General features: G+C 46.6%; 1 protein-coding gene across 13 annotated transcripts in view; it reads left to right on the top strand.

The window, feature by feature from the left end:
• Nucleotides 1-8,782: 8,782 nt before the first annotated feature.
• Nucleotides 8,783-14,720, top strand: part of Wdfy3 (WD repeat and FYVE domain containing 3) — a 230,675-nt gene continuing 224,737 nt past the window's right edge. For 12 of the 13 annotated variants that reach the window (XM_087582838.1, XM_087582844.1, XM_087582840.1 and 9 more), the window contains exon 1: nucleotides 8,783-9,123. The gene's annotated coding sequence lies outside the window, so the exon portion shown is untranslated. The remainder of the gene's footprint in view (nucleotides 9,124-14,720) is intronic. The other variant, XM_087582852.1, reaches the window with a different exon arrangement.

Here is a 14,720-nt window from a genome sequence, read left to right on the forward strand (position 1 = left end):
CTAGAACAGCCAAGACCATTCCACAGAGATGTCCTGTCATAGTATCTCTTCATAGCAACAGGAACCCTAAGACAGGTACCCAGCTCATCTTTTAGGATTGGACTCAGCCAGACACAGTGGTGCACGCCTGTAATCCCAGCCCTCAGGGGGACTCAAGGTACAAAGATTGTGAATTGGAGGTCATCGAAGACTACCTGGTAGAAACTGCCTTGGGGGTGGGGGGGAGGAGCGGTCTATAAAAACCAAAGTGATTGGATATTTCATAAACACAGTACTTACATAATTCGCTTGAAAAACCCCTACAACCTTTAAGGATTTCCATTCCATGTGTGTATTATTTGTGTTGCTCATATGTCCGTGTGCCTTGTACGCACGAGAGTGTCGATGTCTGTGTGGGTCAGAGGAAGACACTGTCTCCTGTGGAGCAGCGATTGTGAGCGCTCTGATGTGGGCGCTGGGAACCAAACTTGAAGCCCTCTTAGCTGCCGAACCATCTCTCCACTCCCTTTAGCATTCCACACTCCTATCACGGATCATTTACATTTTGAAATGTAATTATTCAATTTGCCCGCCATCCTAGCCAGATCTGAAGACCCTTGAAGTCTGTATAAGACAAGCCGATGGCGAGTGGCGGTCTCTTTACTCTCCACGGCTGTATTAATATTTCATTTCTACCTCTTGCACATTTCGGTAGTAATGGTTGTGGTTTCGTGCTCTGGTAGGCAGGCGAAAGTGGAAGTTTTCCACGTCCCCCTTTTACTTCTAGAGTGGTTTAAATTGTGCTGTTAGCCCGTAAATTGGGCAATCTGATGTTGCCCACCCCTTCTTCACCTTCCCATCCCAGTGGATGTAACCTATGGAAATAGAAGCAAGACACTAAGTCTTAAGTCTTACCAGCCAAAGGTCTGAGTCTAGATTTCAATACAAGAAATGCATTGACAGGTCAGACACTCAAGTGTGGGAAGTCCTCCTCCAGCCGTGTCCCTGGCAACGTGCTTCTGTATGTGCAGCTTCTCCTGATGCCCTCTATAGAGGTGACAACCGGGAGGAGGTGGCAGGCAATCTGAGAAGGTGGCAGACCATCACCTTTCCATGGTGACCTCGCCTATTATAGCGGTGCACACAACACAGCCACGATTCCCCAGGATGTGTTGGGACACTGAGAATACAGGAGACGTGGGTTTGGGTTTGAATACCTGTGGCCAGAACACCATGAGGATCTTCATTCCTAAAGCACATTTTATGCAGAGTGCCATTGAGGAGAAGCACCAGGAGTGAGAGCAGGTTTAGGAGATGGTACCCACTTTTAAAGAGCTCAGTATGAAGCGTCAAGAAGACCATTGGCTCTAAGCTGAAAGCGTGGGTTGGAGACACTGGTTTATGCCTTCTGTGTATAGCCTTGAAGTCACCAGACTGCAGGAGAGAGCATTAGGGTGATAGCATCAATGTAGCCAGCAGGAATGGAGGTGGGGGGAGTGGATGCGGGGTCAGGCAGCGGAAGCTGGTCAAGCAAAGGAGAAAGCATGAGAGGAACCAGGAAGACACAGAGTGCCCACACCAGGGAAGAGCTTGGCAAAGGGACAGGGCGCCTAGCATGCTGGGAGATAGTGTCTTATGGTGCATTGGGAGCTCATTGAAGACTTTGGTGTGGGCTTCAACAGGGAAGAAGTGTTGGGAGTCAGAGACAGAACTGACAAAGAGTGGATATTGGAAACCGAGGTGCTGTATATCTGTAACCTCAGAACTCAGGAGGTGAGGCCAGAAGTCCCAAGTTCCAGGCCAGTTGGCTCATATAGGAAGGCTGTATTTCAACAATGACAAAAGAAGACACTCCAGAAGTTATATGCACTTATAGTCAGTCTTGAATATCATAGACTTATTTGCTGGGCTTCCCCAGAGGGGGCAGCGACCGATCTGAACATCCTCATCACCGGAAACACACTCTTGGACACAGCGGGATCATCTTTAACCAGATAGCTGGGAAATCCAAGGAATCTGATACCTAAAATTGGTCTCCACAGTCATTTGAATGAGATTTATTTGAAAAATATTTGGCGAGTTGGAGATTTAGCTCAGTGGTTAGAGCGCTTGCCTAGGAAGCGCAAGGCCCTGGGTTCAGTCCCCAGCTCCGAAAAAAAAAAAAAAAAAAAAAAAAAAACCAAAAAAAAAAAAAAAAAAAAAAAGAAAAAAGAAAAAAAGAAAAATATTTGGCATAGAGTATGTAATGTAATTGATTTTTACAGAACTTTAAATTGAACATAGAATTTAATTTCTTGACAAGACTAGAAATAGGACACTCTCTGCTGACGAGTGATTCTGTACAGAAGCCCAAACTCTTGAGACAATTTGAAAAAATGCACAGCTGGGCACAGGTAATCCCAGCCCCTGGGAAGTAGAGTCGGAAGGATTGTGAACTTGAGGCTAGCTAGTTACATCTTGAGACTATATAGTAGGACTGGGCTACATAGTGGGTTTACATGAGTTCGAGGCTAGACTGGTCTACATAGCAGGATTCAGGCCAGGAAGGGCTGCATTGTGAAATCCTGTAACAAAAGGAAAGGAAATCAGGGGACAGAAGCAATGGCTCAGTACTGCATAAGAATAATTCCTGGTCTTCAGAGGACCCAGGTTTAGCTCCCATTACCTGCATGGCAGCTGGCGAATTGTTATTTCAGTTCTAAGGGGGTCTGGCACCCTCTGGTGGCCTCCCAGAGCATTAGGTACATGGTGCACATATGTACATGTAGACAAGCACTCAGATACATAAAGTGAAATTCAGTTGAGGGAAGGCAAAGAGCGAGTGGGCGTGTTCCGTGAGTGGGCGTGTTCCCAGTTGTCTCCTTTGTTATTGCGTCACGCTGATTCTCATTGCATGGGCATGTCAAAGGTTCCACTTAAAAGAAACTTTATTTTTAAAGGTAGCAGATGCCAAGAGGAAAGAAAGAACAAGAGGTCAAAACACCAAATATCAGCTGTGGAAGGTCTAGATCCAGCTAGGGCAGCATCGCACAGATGCTTTCCAAATATGATGCCATCTTAAAGACAGCTTGCTTCCAAATTAGTGATGCTGAGATTTGCATAGCAGAGCCCAGGAGGCAATTGTGAAGAAAACAAATATGTTTTCTACTCTTAGCACAACATATAGGAAAGAACTACGAACAAATAATGAGCCGTATGAATATTTATATTCCAACAGAAAGTAGTCCGTGTTTAAGGTCATCAATAATCCAGGATGTTTTATCCATTCGTTAAATTACTATATTTCATTAAGCTGCGATAATTCCTAATTGCTTGTCGACACTTTTCTACTATGAGGTAAACACTTCTCTAATGGAAAGCAATGTTACCAAAACAGGAAAAGCCCCAACAACTGCCGACTGGTCCTGCTGAGTTTGCAGGTATGAACCAGATATAACCACAGAGCAGTTCCATCCGCGTTGCAGAGAAAGGCTGGCTCAGGGCTTTTATAAATGCGCTTTTGGAGTAGGTGAAGAACAGGCCAGGGTGGGTCAGCCTGGATAAAGGTCCTGTGGCAGAGGGGCAACATAAGAAGAGGAGACTAGAAGCAGGCCAGCATGAAAAAGTGCAAGAAACCACATTCTGAGTGGAGACTGGAGTTATAGGTAGCTGTCCCAAACGCTGTGAAGATTCTTCAGCCGACACAGTGGACCAGAAGGAGTCCAGGGAAATGTGAGTGGAGCAGAGGTGAGGCTGTTGTAGCTGTAATTGGGAAACCAGATTAGTATCAGAGAAAACAGAAAGCACAGTTCCTATTTAAGAAGATGCGGGAAGTCCGGCTGCTTGGCAGTGGACTGGAGGAAGGGGAAGAGAGAGATTGAAATGTCACAAGTCTGCCTGAGAGACTTCCTAGTGAAACAGTTACACTTAAGGAAACCCAGCACAGGAGGGTGAAACATAGACTTCCTGGCAGCCCTGAGCATCGTTTGTAAACGTTACAGCCAGACTTGTATTGTGCACCTGTTGGTAATACTTTGTGTGCACTATTGGGGTAGAACCGAAAATTCTTGTATCTTCTGCCTGGTGCTATTATGTCATTTAATAGTGTTGAATTAGAACATAAGAATTAATTATTCTTCACCCCTTATATTTTTGGCACGATTAGCAGACTTAGAACAGGCTGTGTTATGGCTAACTCAGTAGCCTAACATGAGGAGGCCTTGCTGAAGCCGTAGGCATGGGCGGTGAGCCTGGAATCTAAGTTCTTTGCAGGCAGAGGCCTGTGGCTTGTGGAAATTTCAAGCCAACTAGGGCTACCTAGGGAGAACTTGTTTCAAAAAAAGAGATAAACAAAAGAGAATAAATTCCTAGTTTTTTTTTTTTCTTGCTTCGAGATGGCTGACATTTTCACTCTGGCCGGCAGATGGCGGTATGTTATCTTGTTTAAGCATTTATAATCAGTTTTTGTTTTGAATTCTCCAGGCAATCCAAGAAATGACAGGGACCTTTTGAGAGTTCACCTTACACGTTTTTGACCCCCAAACTCCCTCAAACTCCTGTTCACTCTGAGTTTTACTAGTTTGTTGCAAATAATCATTTCTAGTTTCGTAAGTAGGAACCCCTACATTGTTTTTTTTTTTTTTTAAATCTTTCCACAAAACTTTGCTGTGTAGCCCAGGCTGGCCTCCGATTCTCACCACCACATTTATCTTCTTAAACTTTATTCCTTAACATTTCTTTTTCTGAAAAAAAAGTCAATAGTGATCAGAAATTCTAAAAATAAAGTTTAATGTGTTTAATAGGGCACGATTGAAGATTTGACTGGCTTCCCTTTCCCATCAGAAAGATGAACCCCTTCTGCTCTGAAGTCTCTGGGCTTGAGACTTCACAGTCACATTCCCATGGTTGACTGTATGCTGATGCCTTCATATATATATATATATATGTAAATATATGTATATGCTCATAGCTGTTTGATGAATTAACCCCAGTGCTCAGACTGCTATCTTGCACTTGGGAAAACATTAGAAATATGCTGGTTTTGAAGTTCTAAGTTCTTCATAACTCCATAAAGAAATACAGAGAAGTGGGAAATCAAAACATACAAGTGGCCTTGAGTTCTGCAGAGCAAGTCCCAGCCCATCCTGGCCTACATAGTAATTATCTCAAAAAAAAAAAAAACAAAAAAAAAAAAAACAAAAAAACACACCAAAGACAAAATATCAGGAGGCCTCCACTATATCCAGAACTAGGCGTGCTTTCAACAACATCTTCAAAATATCCCATTTCCATTATAATCATGATCATTATGATAATCAAGAGAAAAAGTGTGGCTGCTCAGTTTCCTCCTGTGGTCTTGTTACGCTAAAGCTCACAGAAGCCTCATTTGTGTTATTTACTTAAGTGTAAACAGAAACAATCCACCAAGCTACAAACTCCCCAAACAAAGGGGCTGGACGCTCCAGCGCCTCCTTTGAATGTACGTACAAGAACAAGAGGGAAAAATGCCTCTAATTGGAACTTTCCAAATGCATTTCTCCCCAATTAGAGTCAGTAACGACTGTAAATGGCACCGTCTTGGGGACAGCTCATCAGTTAATTATACGGAGTCCTCTAAATTGAGGAGGGAAGAATGATGCTCGGTTTTGATCATTACAGATAAATATGGCTTGTCATTAATCACTTGAGAGTTTTAGACAGTCTGTCAGAGGCAAACAGGGAGCAGAAATACTCGTCTTTTACAAAGAACAGAGATTATGACAATAGCAGGGAACATTTACTTAACTCTGCCTTCCTGTCTGGGGTATGCTTTTTCACAAACATTTCGGTCACGTGATCCCCAGAGACTCCCATTTGCTTGCCCAGTTTCTCTTCCATCTGCTTCTTCTAAACAAGGGGAAACAATACGGTAATTCTATTATTGTAGCTAATAACCTGGGAAAATGGAAGTACATTTTAAATAGGATAGTTACATAATTTAGCATGTTAAGTGAAATCTGAATGTGTCAATATGGCTAACATCTATGTAACTTTCGTCTTCTAACATCTTTAACACTCCATGTTCTGGTAACATCTTAAAATTCTAGAATTTGCTTCATTTACATACATATGTATATTGTATGAATATGTACACAACGTATATATCAACATGTACATATATATGTATATACGTGAATGATAATCCCATTTGCCATTAACCTTTCATTTTATAAGTAAAACATAAAAGAAGCAATTGTCTAAATAGAGAAATTTGAGTTTATTATTTCTCTTGGCAATTTTCGAATTGCTCTTTCAAAGCATGTCCTTCCTCCTCGCCGTCTCTCCCGTCAGTCACTTGTTGTCCTCTGCTTGTGTTCACAGAGTCACCACGAATCCGTGGCTTTTGCTTGTTGTCGGGCACAGCCCCTCAACTGCTATTGTCTACAGTCACCTCGATTCTGAATGGAAGTTAGGAACCAGACTCCTGGTGCAGAACTGTTTAGCAATAGCCCTTCAGCTTCCTCTATCCCCAGAGGAGTTTGCTGCACATGCCTAGAACTCCCTCCATCTGGCCTCCGCACAAAGGGCTTATCCCACTTTAACACAGTCTTTGTTTTATGAGGAGTGTGAGTTCATCGGAGTGAATACACATGACACAGTAGTCATGTTGCTGGAGAACCTGATCTGACCATTTCTTTTTTCCTAATACTTAACCCCAAGATGACAGAAACTACATTTGGCTGGCAACAAAGATCCAGGAAGGTAAGGGCTATGACGGTGACAGATCTGAAGCAGAGCTGAGAGAAAGCAACTGGGAAGGGTCTTTTCCTGACCATTCTTATAATACTTATATTTGTATGGCTTCGGCAAAACAATAGAAGGCAGCTGGGTTTGTGTTTGTGCACTGGGAGAAAACCTTTGTGAAATACTGTCCATAAGATGCCAGCAAGAACATTGCCACATTTGCATACTGATGCACCCTTGAACTTTATTGCAATGTTATTTTTTCAATGGAAAAAAAACATTTATAATCACTGTACTGATGTCTTAAATTTCATAAATTTTCTTCTTACAATTTCAATTACAAAAATTAATTCGAAACCTCATTATTTAGTTGAAGAGCTTCCTTTTTAAAATGCATGGTGGTCTCAGTGTTGACTCAACCGATTTTCTCACCCTAAAGTAGCCATGCATCCAGTAGTTCTTCTCACCACACTCCTAGGCTGAAGAGCCCAGAATTTTGTGGTTACATTTGTGTAATGATAGATTGGAGAAAAGAATCAAAAGATTACACATCAAAGGGCCAAAGAGGAGAGAGCAGCAAGAAGGAAACAGAAGCAGGCACACCCCTCCCCCACCCAGCGACTTGGCCCGTAATGATTAATTTAAAACCGTATTACAGAACGCTGTAGCAAAGACTATTTGGGTTTAAAAGAATTCTGTACATGGCGCAGAATGAATTAAAACAGTCGAATGGCCAGTTTCACTACGGTTTACTCTGTGAGCCTTAGAAGAAAACCTTCAGATTCCTGTTCCCCCTTAGAAGATCTTGTTATAAAAGTAGGTTTTTGAAAACGGTTTGTTCTGGTCTATTCTTTCTGAACTTAAGAACATTTACATTTTTTTATTCTGAAGTCTGATCCTTGTCTCTTCCCTTCCCTGCCTCCCTAACTCAGAGCAATTCTTCTATCCCCCTGAGGCACCCCCCAACCTCATCCATCCCACAGCAGCCTCAGCACCGGTTGTACACGCATGGCTCTCCACACCTGGGTGAAGGTGCTTTTTCCTGCCAGCGGGGGGTGCCCATAAACAGCAGGAACCACCCCCTCCCCATAAAAGCTACGTCTGTCAGTCCAGTGCTGACTGAACCTTGTAGCAAACAGCGAGTAAATCATTACAACTGGATCCAATTCCAAACACAAACTGGCTATAAAAAAAGGACACAGCAAGTCCAAATTGCTTCGGTTTTGTTTTGTTTTTTTGGTTTTTTTTTTTTTTTTTAAAGAGGAAATCCTGAAACTGCTGTAGATTGCAGTGTTGGGAAAACAAGCTCGTGTCTCCAGTTTCTGTAACCCTACTTCCCCACTCTGAGCTGTTTAAAGGAGTTTCAAGCATTCGTGCTGACTCAGTTTCGTCCCCGCTGCCAGAAGTGTGACCCAAACGGTGTGCTGGGTTGACTAGAACAGAGACAAACTGATGACCGCTTGGCTGCTTCAGGTGTTCCAACCAATCCATACTTATTTGGTGCAAACATTGTGTTGGTCAGGTCTATGGAGGTCTAAAGAATGACCTTTCCAAACAGGGCGAACCTAAAATCTCAGTGGAAGGTCTCAAGGTCATTGACCCAGGACAACCGTGGAGACTGGAAACTCCTGGGTCCCCCAGCAGCGCCGGAGGAGGTGGGGGGTTCGAGGCTGCGTAGTGAGAGAGCTGGCGTGGGCAGTTCTTTTGTACTCCAGCTGGAGTAAAATGAACGCAGGCTTGCGTGTTTTCATCGCTGGTGACAGCATCCAGCAAGTGTAGGGTTCAGGGGCGCGCAGCGGTGCTTTCTCAGCAGGGTCCCCCGAGAAACCGGCGGAGAGGGTGAGCGCCGCGCCAGCGGATCCGGGAGCCCCGAGGCGAGGATAGAAGGGCACGGGGCGCGGACCGGGCTGCGCTCCTGCCGAGGGTGCGGGCAAGCGGGAGCAGCGGCGAGGGAAGGAAGTAGGAAAGAGGAAGGAAAGGCGGGAGGGGCCGGGCCCGGCCGCGCGGCTGCAGTTTCTGCGGCCGGCCTGGTAGGAGGAGCGGGAGGAGCGGGAGGTGGATCCCGAGCCGTCCGTCAGCCGGCGCGGGAGGTGGGGAGAGCGGGAGGAGGGGGAGGATTAAAGATGGCCACCAGCAGCTGCGGGAGACGGCCACCAGCCCTCACTTTCCGGGATGTTCCCCGCGGCCCGGCCCGGCCTTGATGGAGAGGAGCAGCCCGTGCAGCGCCGAGGCTGAGGCGGCGGCGGGGACCCGGCGAGGGAGAAGACGCGGCAGAACAGGGACCCGGGCGGGAGAAGGGAGCGGCGGCGGCGTCGCTGCCCTGGCCGCCTAGCACGGCTGCCGCCCCGGCCCCGCGGCTCGCGGACTGCAGCGGGCGCTCGGCCCCGGCCGGGCCTGGCCTGAGGGGCTTCCGGGCCCCGCGGCCCGGCCAGCGCGTCCGCGGTGAGTGCTGCTTGCCGGCTCGCCCGCTCGCCCGCGGGGCGCTTTGTTCCTGCGGGGCGGAGGCGCTGTCCGCGCGGGGACAGGCCGCGGCCCAGCCGCTCCCCCACCCGCGTCCTCCTCCGGGCCTGGAGAGGGCGCCGTCGGCGGCTGGTCCCGGGCGGCCGGCGGAGGGGCGTGCGGGGGCCTCGAGGATGGGGAGGCGGGGGTTGGGGGGGAGCGACCGCCGCTTCGGGCGGGCGGGGGCGTAACCCGGCGGCGTCCGAGGGTGGGGGTCAGGCCTGTCCCCTCGGGAGGACCCTCCCGGTGCCCATTCCCGGATCCCCCAGCCCCCACCCGCGCGCGCCAGGGCGCAGCGGAGCGCGGCCTCCATCCCTTGGGCGCCGTCTCCAGGGCCGCGGGCCTCTCCTGGCTCATCCCTCTACGCCCTGAGCTGCAAACCCTTCCCTGTGGAAGGGACCTGGGATGCTTCTGTTCTGCATCGGGGATGTGGTGGCATCACCAGCATTTCGCGGTTATGGCGGGGGTTGAAAAGGCAGCGGTGACCTTTCCGACCAGAGCCCTCTGGACTGTGGTCGCATCCGAGGTGCTGCGTTCCACTGATTTTTGACTCTCTGAGTCGGAGAGACAGATGATGAGTTCTTCCGTCGTAGAAATAATAGGAGAGAATCATAACAAGCAGATGTTTACCGTATGCATGGGTTTTCGGTACCTCACCGATGGTTAAGTGTTTTCTGTGGGAAAATGGTGCTTGTGCATGTGAAAAACTATTTTTGTTCACTAATAGCTATGGATTGGTCAGTACCAAGTGGTTATTATGGTGTCTGAAAACCAAAAAAAAAAAAAGAAAAACAAAACCTTTTGCGTCGAGACAGCAGATTTCCACGTTGGCGACTATGAGCAGGTTTCACTGTCAAGACTGTATAGCAAGTAAAAATAACAAAAGAATTAAAATTTTACTCATTTACAGAAAAACTGGATGTGGTGTTAGTGTATAGTCTACTAAAAGACTGTACTCTATTAGTGTATAGGTCTAGTAAAAGTAAATTCCTCTGTAAATAAACGTGTCACCATGGGACCCTGCTGTGTACGAATTAGCTTGGCTTCCATTTATGTTTGAAAAGATCCGTGTTGCATTAGATTTGAGAACTAATGGTATTCGAAATCAGTATGTGTTAAACTTCGAACAGTTCTGCCTCAAGGAACTAGAAATACCGGTCTTTAAATAGTTTCTTTTCCTTAGTTGAAACCCATTCATGTAAAAATATGCTTCTAACAGAAAAATTTCTCTACAAATGTGCTGTGAGTTGGGAAACATGAGGCTCTGAAGTTACTTGGAAAATAGGAAAGGCAGTTAAACAGTAGCGTAATATTCCAGGACGAGAGCCTGTACTCTGAAGACGCCGAACTTTGCAAGCCTTCCGTGTTTACGTCTGGCATCCTCAGTATCACTAGTGTGCTCGTTCAATGGCGTCCTGGAATTTCCAGAAACTACCCTCAGAATGCAGCCTGCATTGGTGCTCCCCCACCCCCACCCACATTTCGGAACCACAAAGGATGGTGAACGAATGGACATCATAGTTAAAAGAATAAATATCATACTTGGGTATGGTGATTCATACCCATTAGCCCAGTCCTGGGGAGGCCAAAAAAAGAGAATAAATAGCTAGGCCTTGTGGTTGCAGGCCAATCCGAGGAGCACGTGACACCGTCTCCAGAAACTAAAAGTTAGCGTGTGTGCTTTCCACCTGATTGTGTCTGGTGTCTGATGTCTGTGATCGGGAGTATAGCAGCGTACCATGTAAAGGTGGAGTGGATGACAGGTGGCGTGTAGAGCGTTCATTCACTCGCTCTCAATGAGACGTTAGGAAGACGTTGATCCCATTGTACAGATGAGGAATTAGGCAACTTTAGTGAAAGTCTAGGACCCCAGACGGTCTAAACTGAGAGCCAGTGATAGCCGTTGGTAGACGAGTAACGGATGTTTTAGGGGCTTGCTGGGGTGATCCAGGTATGCACACAGCTCTGCAGGCAAACCGCAAAGCCGTTCCTGCGGCATCCCTCCCACAACCACCTACCTTCCCGAATTAGTGTTCTCTGTGATCCCACTGCACACGTCCCCTGCCTTTCCATCGCTTACGTCTCCGAGAGCCTGCTTGTCTGGCGTTTGCTCTGAGTTCCAGCCCCCTTCTGCATAGCCAATCTAGTCTGCACCCACAGCACCATTCACAAATTAACGACCGACCGCTTTAGTGTTTCTCAGGTTGGGTTTTACTTAGCAGTCATCGCCACGTGGGGACAGTTTACCTGTATCTGCAGTTGGGTGGTCTGTAGTACAGACAAGCGGAGGCTGTTGTGTGTCCCTAGGAAGGCCTTTTCATGCCTCTCCGCTTAGTCCTCAAGTCCTTGGCAACCGTTAATGTCCTCTGGGGAGCACCATCCAGATGCATGGTCGTACAGGATGTTGTCTTTTGTAACTTGGTGCATTCAGTGTAATGCCTGTGCTGTATGTAGAGCAGTGGAATAGCCGTGGGCTGGTCAGTGGGAACAACTGTGGCAATTGTTCTAGAGTAACAGTTACCATGGCCCATAGTAAGCTTTATAAACCGACACGAGAACTCACCCAAGGGCTCTGTTTAGCTGGTACTAACCAGCTCCAACAAACCGCTAACACTATGGCTTTTTTTTTTTTTTTTTTAAGCACGGTCCTGCCTTTTGTCTGTTCGTGATTGATACAGGTTTTGGTTAGTTAGGAGTACAGGTATTCTTGCCTTCAGCATGCAGGTCTGGTTTCCTTGACTTCATATGCAGAGGTCGAACTTTTAGGCCCTATCGGAAGTATCGAGGCAACTTGATCACGCTGCCGTACTGTTTGGCACGACTGCCAGCAGTGTCGCCATTCCTGGGCCAGCACCTCTTGTTGTTGGTTAGCCATTTATTGTGTCGATATCCATGTGAGCATGTGTTTTTAATATCTTTGGCTTCTTAGTTCATGTTTTCAGTAGTGTCTGGGACAGCAGGAAGTTTAGGACGCACGTCTCTCAGAACCCATTTTTGTCTCAGCTGTCAGCTACCCGTCTCACAGTGATAGCCGAAGCGTAATCCTCAGGGATTTTCCTCGTGACTTAGGACTTGCTTACCTTTCATGTTGGGAAGTTAGCTCTTCGTAAGGAGATTGCTAAGAAATTTCTGTTTCAGCTCTTGCTCAGGCTTGGAAAAAAAAAAATCCCAAGTTGCCATGCAGCTTGGGTTTCTGTTCGACTTTGCACTGAGGAGATTTTACCAAGGCCTTTTTAACAGTTCTAAAGCTAAAGCCAGGCGTGGTGCCAGCACTTGGGAGGAGGAGGCAGGCGCCCAGGAGTCTAAGGCTAGCCCCGGTTAAGTGGCAAGTTCGAGGGAAGTGCTGTATAGTTCTAGGGTAGGCGAAGTGTTGTGTTGAATTATATATATATTCATTGTAAACACTTAAAGTTTAAAAGTGCTTATTTAAATTTTATGACACATGCACGTGTATGCAAACACACCCCAAGAGGCCGGAGGTATGGGACCCCCTTGAGTTGGCCTTACGGGCAGTTGTGGGACTCATGACTCAGGTGCTGGGAATTGAACCCAGGTCCTTTGAAAAGCAGTATGCGCCTTGAATGGCTGAGCCATCATTCCAGCCCCCCCCCCCCCCGAGCATTTAATGTTTAATAGTAAAATACATTTAATTAGTTAAATACATTTAGTCTAATAGTTTTAGAATACTATATTGTCAATTAGGCAGGAATTGTAAAATATGTAAGGAGTCAGATTACAATTTTGAATAATTACACTCGAATACCTGCCATGTCAGACGCACCTGTGTAACCTCATCTGTTGGGTCATTGATTCTTTGTGACACTCATAACATGCATCTCGGGCAGGCGGCTTGCAAAACACTTGGAACAGCAGAGCTTAGAGTCGAGTGGAAGAGACTATTAAACAGAGCCTCGCCTTAGTGATGCCCTGATGCATATGGGGCGGGGAGTCCCAAGAACCCTGACCTCAGATTAGTCAGGATTTCCTGCAGAAGCCCCCTTTACCTGGAGAAATCCAGAGTGCCAGGGGGGTGACTTGGCTTCCGGTGACAACAGGATGTGCAGATTCCCTCAGGAGGAGGGAGGCTGAATAGCAATGCTGTTTTCAGTCTAGTCCTTCACTCACTGCCCAACCTAATCTAGACTTAGGATGGCTAATACAAGAAAACTTGAGAAAAATCCAAAAAGCAGGTCTGTTCTCTGCTACTGAGTTGTTATTTTGATAATTTGCCGTAGGTGGGGGCATTTATGGACTGAATACATTTAACTGTGTAGACTTTGATGTTACCCTCAGTCTGTGTTAAAACAAAATCACTACAGGAAAATGCAGTCGTGGCGTTGCTTTTTAGCATGTGTTCTTGGTTAAAGCATGTTTGGTATTTATGACTACCATTGTGTTTTTTATTATGCACTATTTGTTAGCCTGTAAAGATACGATTTTTTTTTTTGATGCTAACATAAGGTGATATTTAGGTTTTCACAAGGAGAAACATATCTGACACCTAGTCATTCACTTAACATTTTGAAATAGTAGATGTGTAATTTTCTTCTTCTCATTTTGAGACCTGGTCTCTGTAGAATCCATTCTGCACTCTCCTCCTCTTGATGGCTAGCCTTCCTGACCGTTGGTCTGCACTGTCCTCTTGATGGCTGGCCTTCCTGACTGTTAGCAGTACTGTCCTTTTGGAGTCTACCATATCCAACTGCCATTTAATTAAAACAGAGCAGAACCAGCCCAAACCATACTGTTGAGTTCTACATCTGTATGCTGATATCCAACTGCTAGTCCGTGTGTAGCCACTGCGCGGTTGCTCAGGCCTGTCCACCTCAACATGTCTGAAACCTCCCTGGTTTCCTTCTCCCCCAGAGTTTATCCACTGTGCCTGCCTTCTTAGCTTTTTATGCTTCATCTCCTGTGCGGTTACGAGATTGAGACCCAGAATTCGTCACCCATTCCTCGGGAGTCCTGAGATCCACAGTCGCAGATGTCTCAGTCCTAATGCCTTCATCTTCTAAATATTACTCCTCATTGGCCTCCCGCCCCCCAAGATGCTTTTCAGCCCCCTGATTGCTTGGTGAAGGGTTACAGTGATCTTGTAATGATCTCAGCTCCATTCTACCCCAGTTTCCCCATAGATGCCCCTTTCATAATAAATTCTGTCTCTTTGTAAATTTTGAAAACTGTGAAACCTTTCACAGATTCATTTTCCCCCCTGCATAGAATCCTCGAATTTCTTGAGTTAGTATCCAATTTCTATGAAAGCAGTCAGCCCTGGTGGAGACAAAGGCCCACTTGACCTGGCCACAGCTCCTCCAGTCCTTTCTCTGTTGGCCACTGATTGTCCAGGGAGCACCTTCTGTCTGCTGTGGTGCACACTGCAAGGTTGTAGAGCTCTCTAACTTGGTGCAAATGGTACAGTGGAGGCATTGATGCCAACCGCGTGCCGTCGTCAGCTACATGGACAACAGCAGCCACTCTGAGCGCTGTTACAGTGTTTGCTATAGCCGTGGGTTCCCCCATGTCCCTGAAGGGCTGTAGGT

This window comes from Rattus norvegicus, chromosome 14 (genome assembly GCF_021556685.1).
Source record: "Rattus norvegicus strain SHRSP/BbbUtx chromosome 14, alternate assembly SHRSP_T2T, whole genome shotgun sequence".
Classification (NCBI taxonomy): Eukaryota; Metazoa; Chordata; class Mammalia; order Rodentia; family Muridae; genus Rattus; species Rattus norvegicus.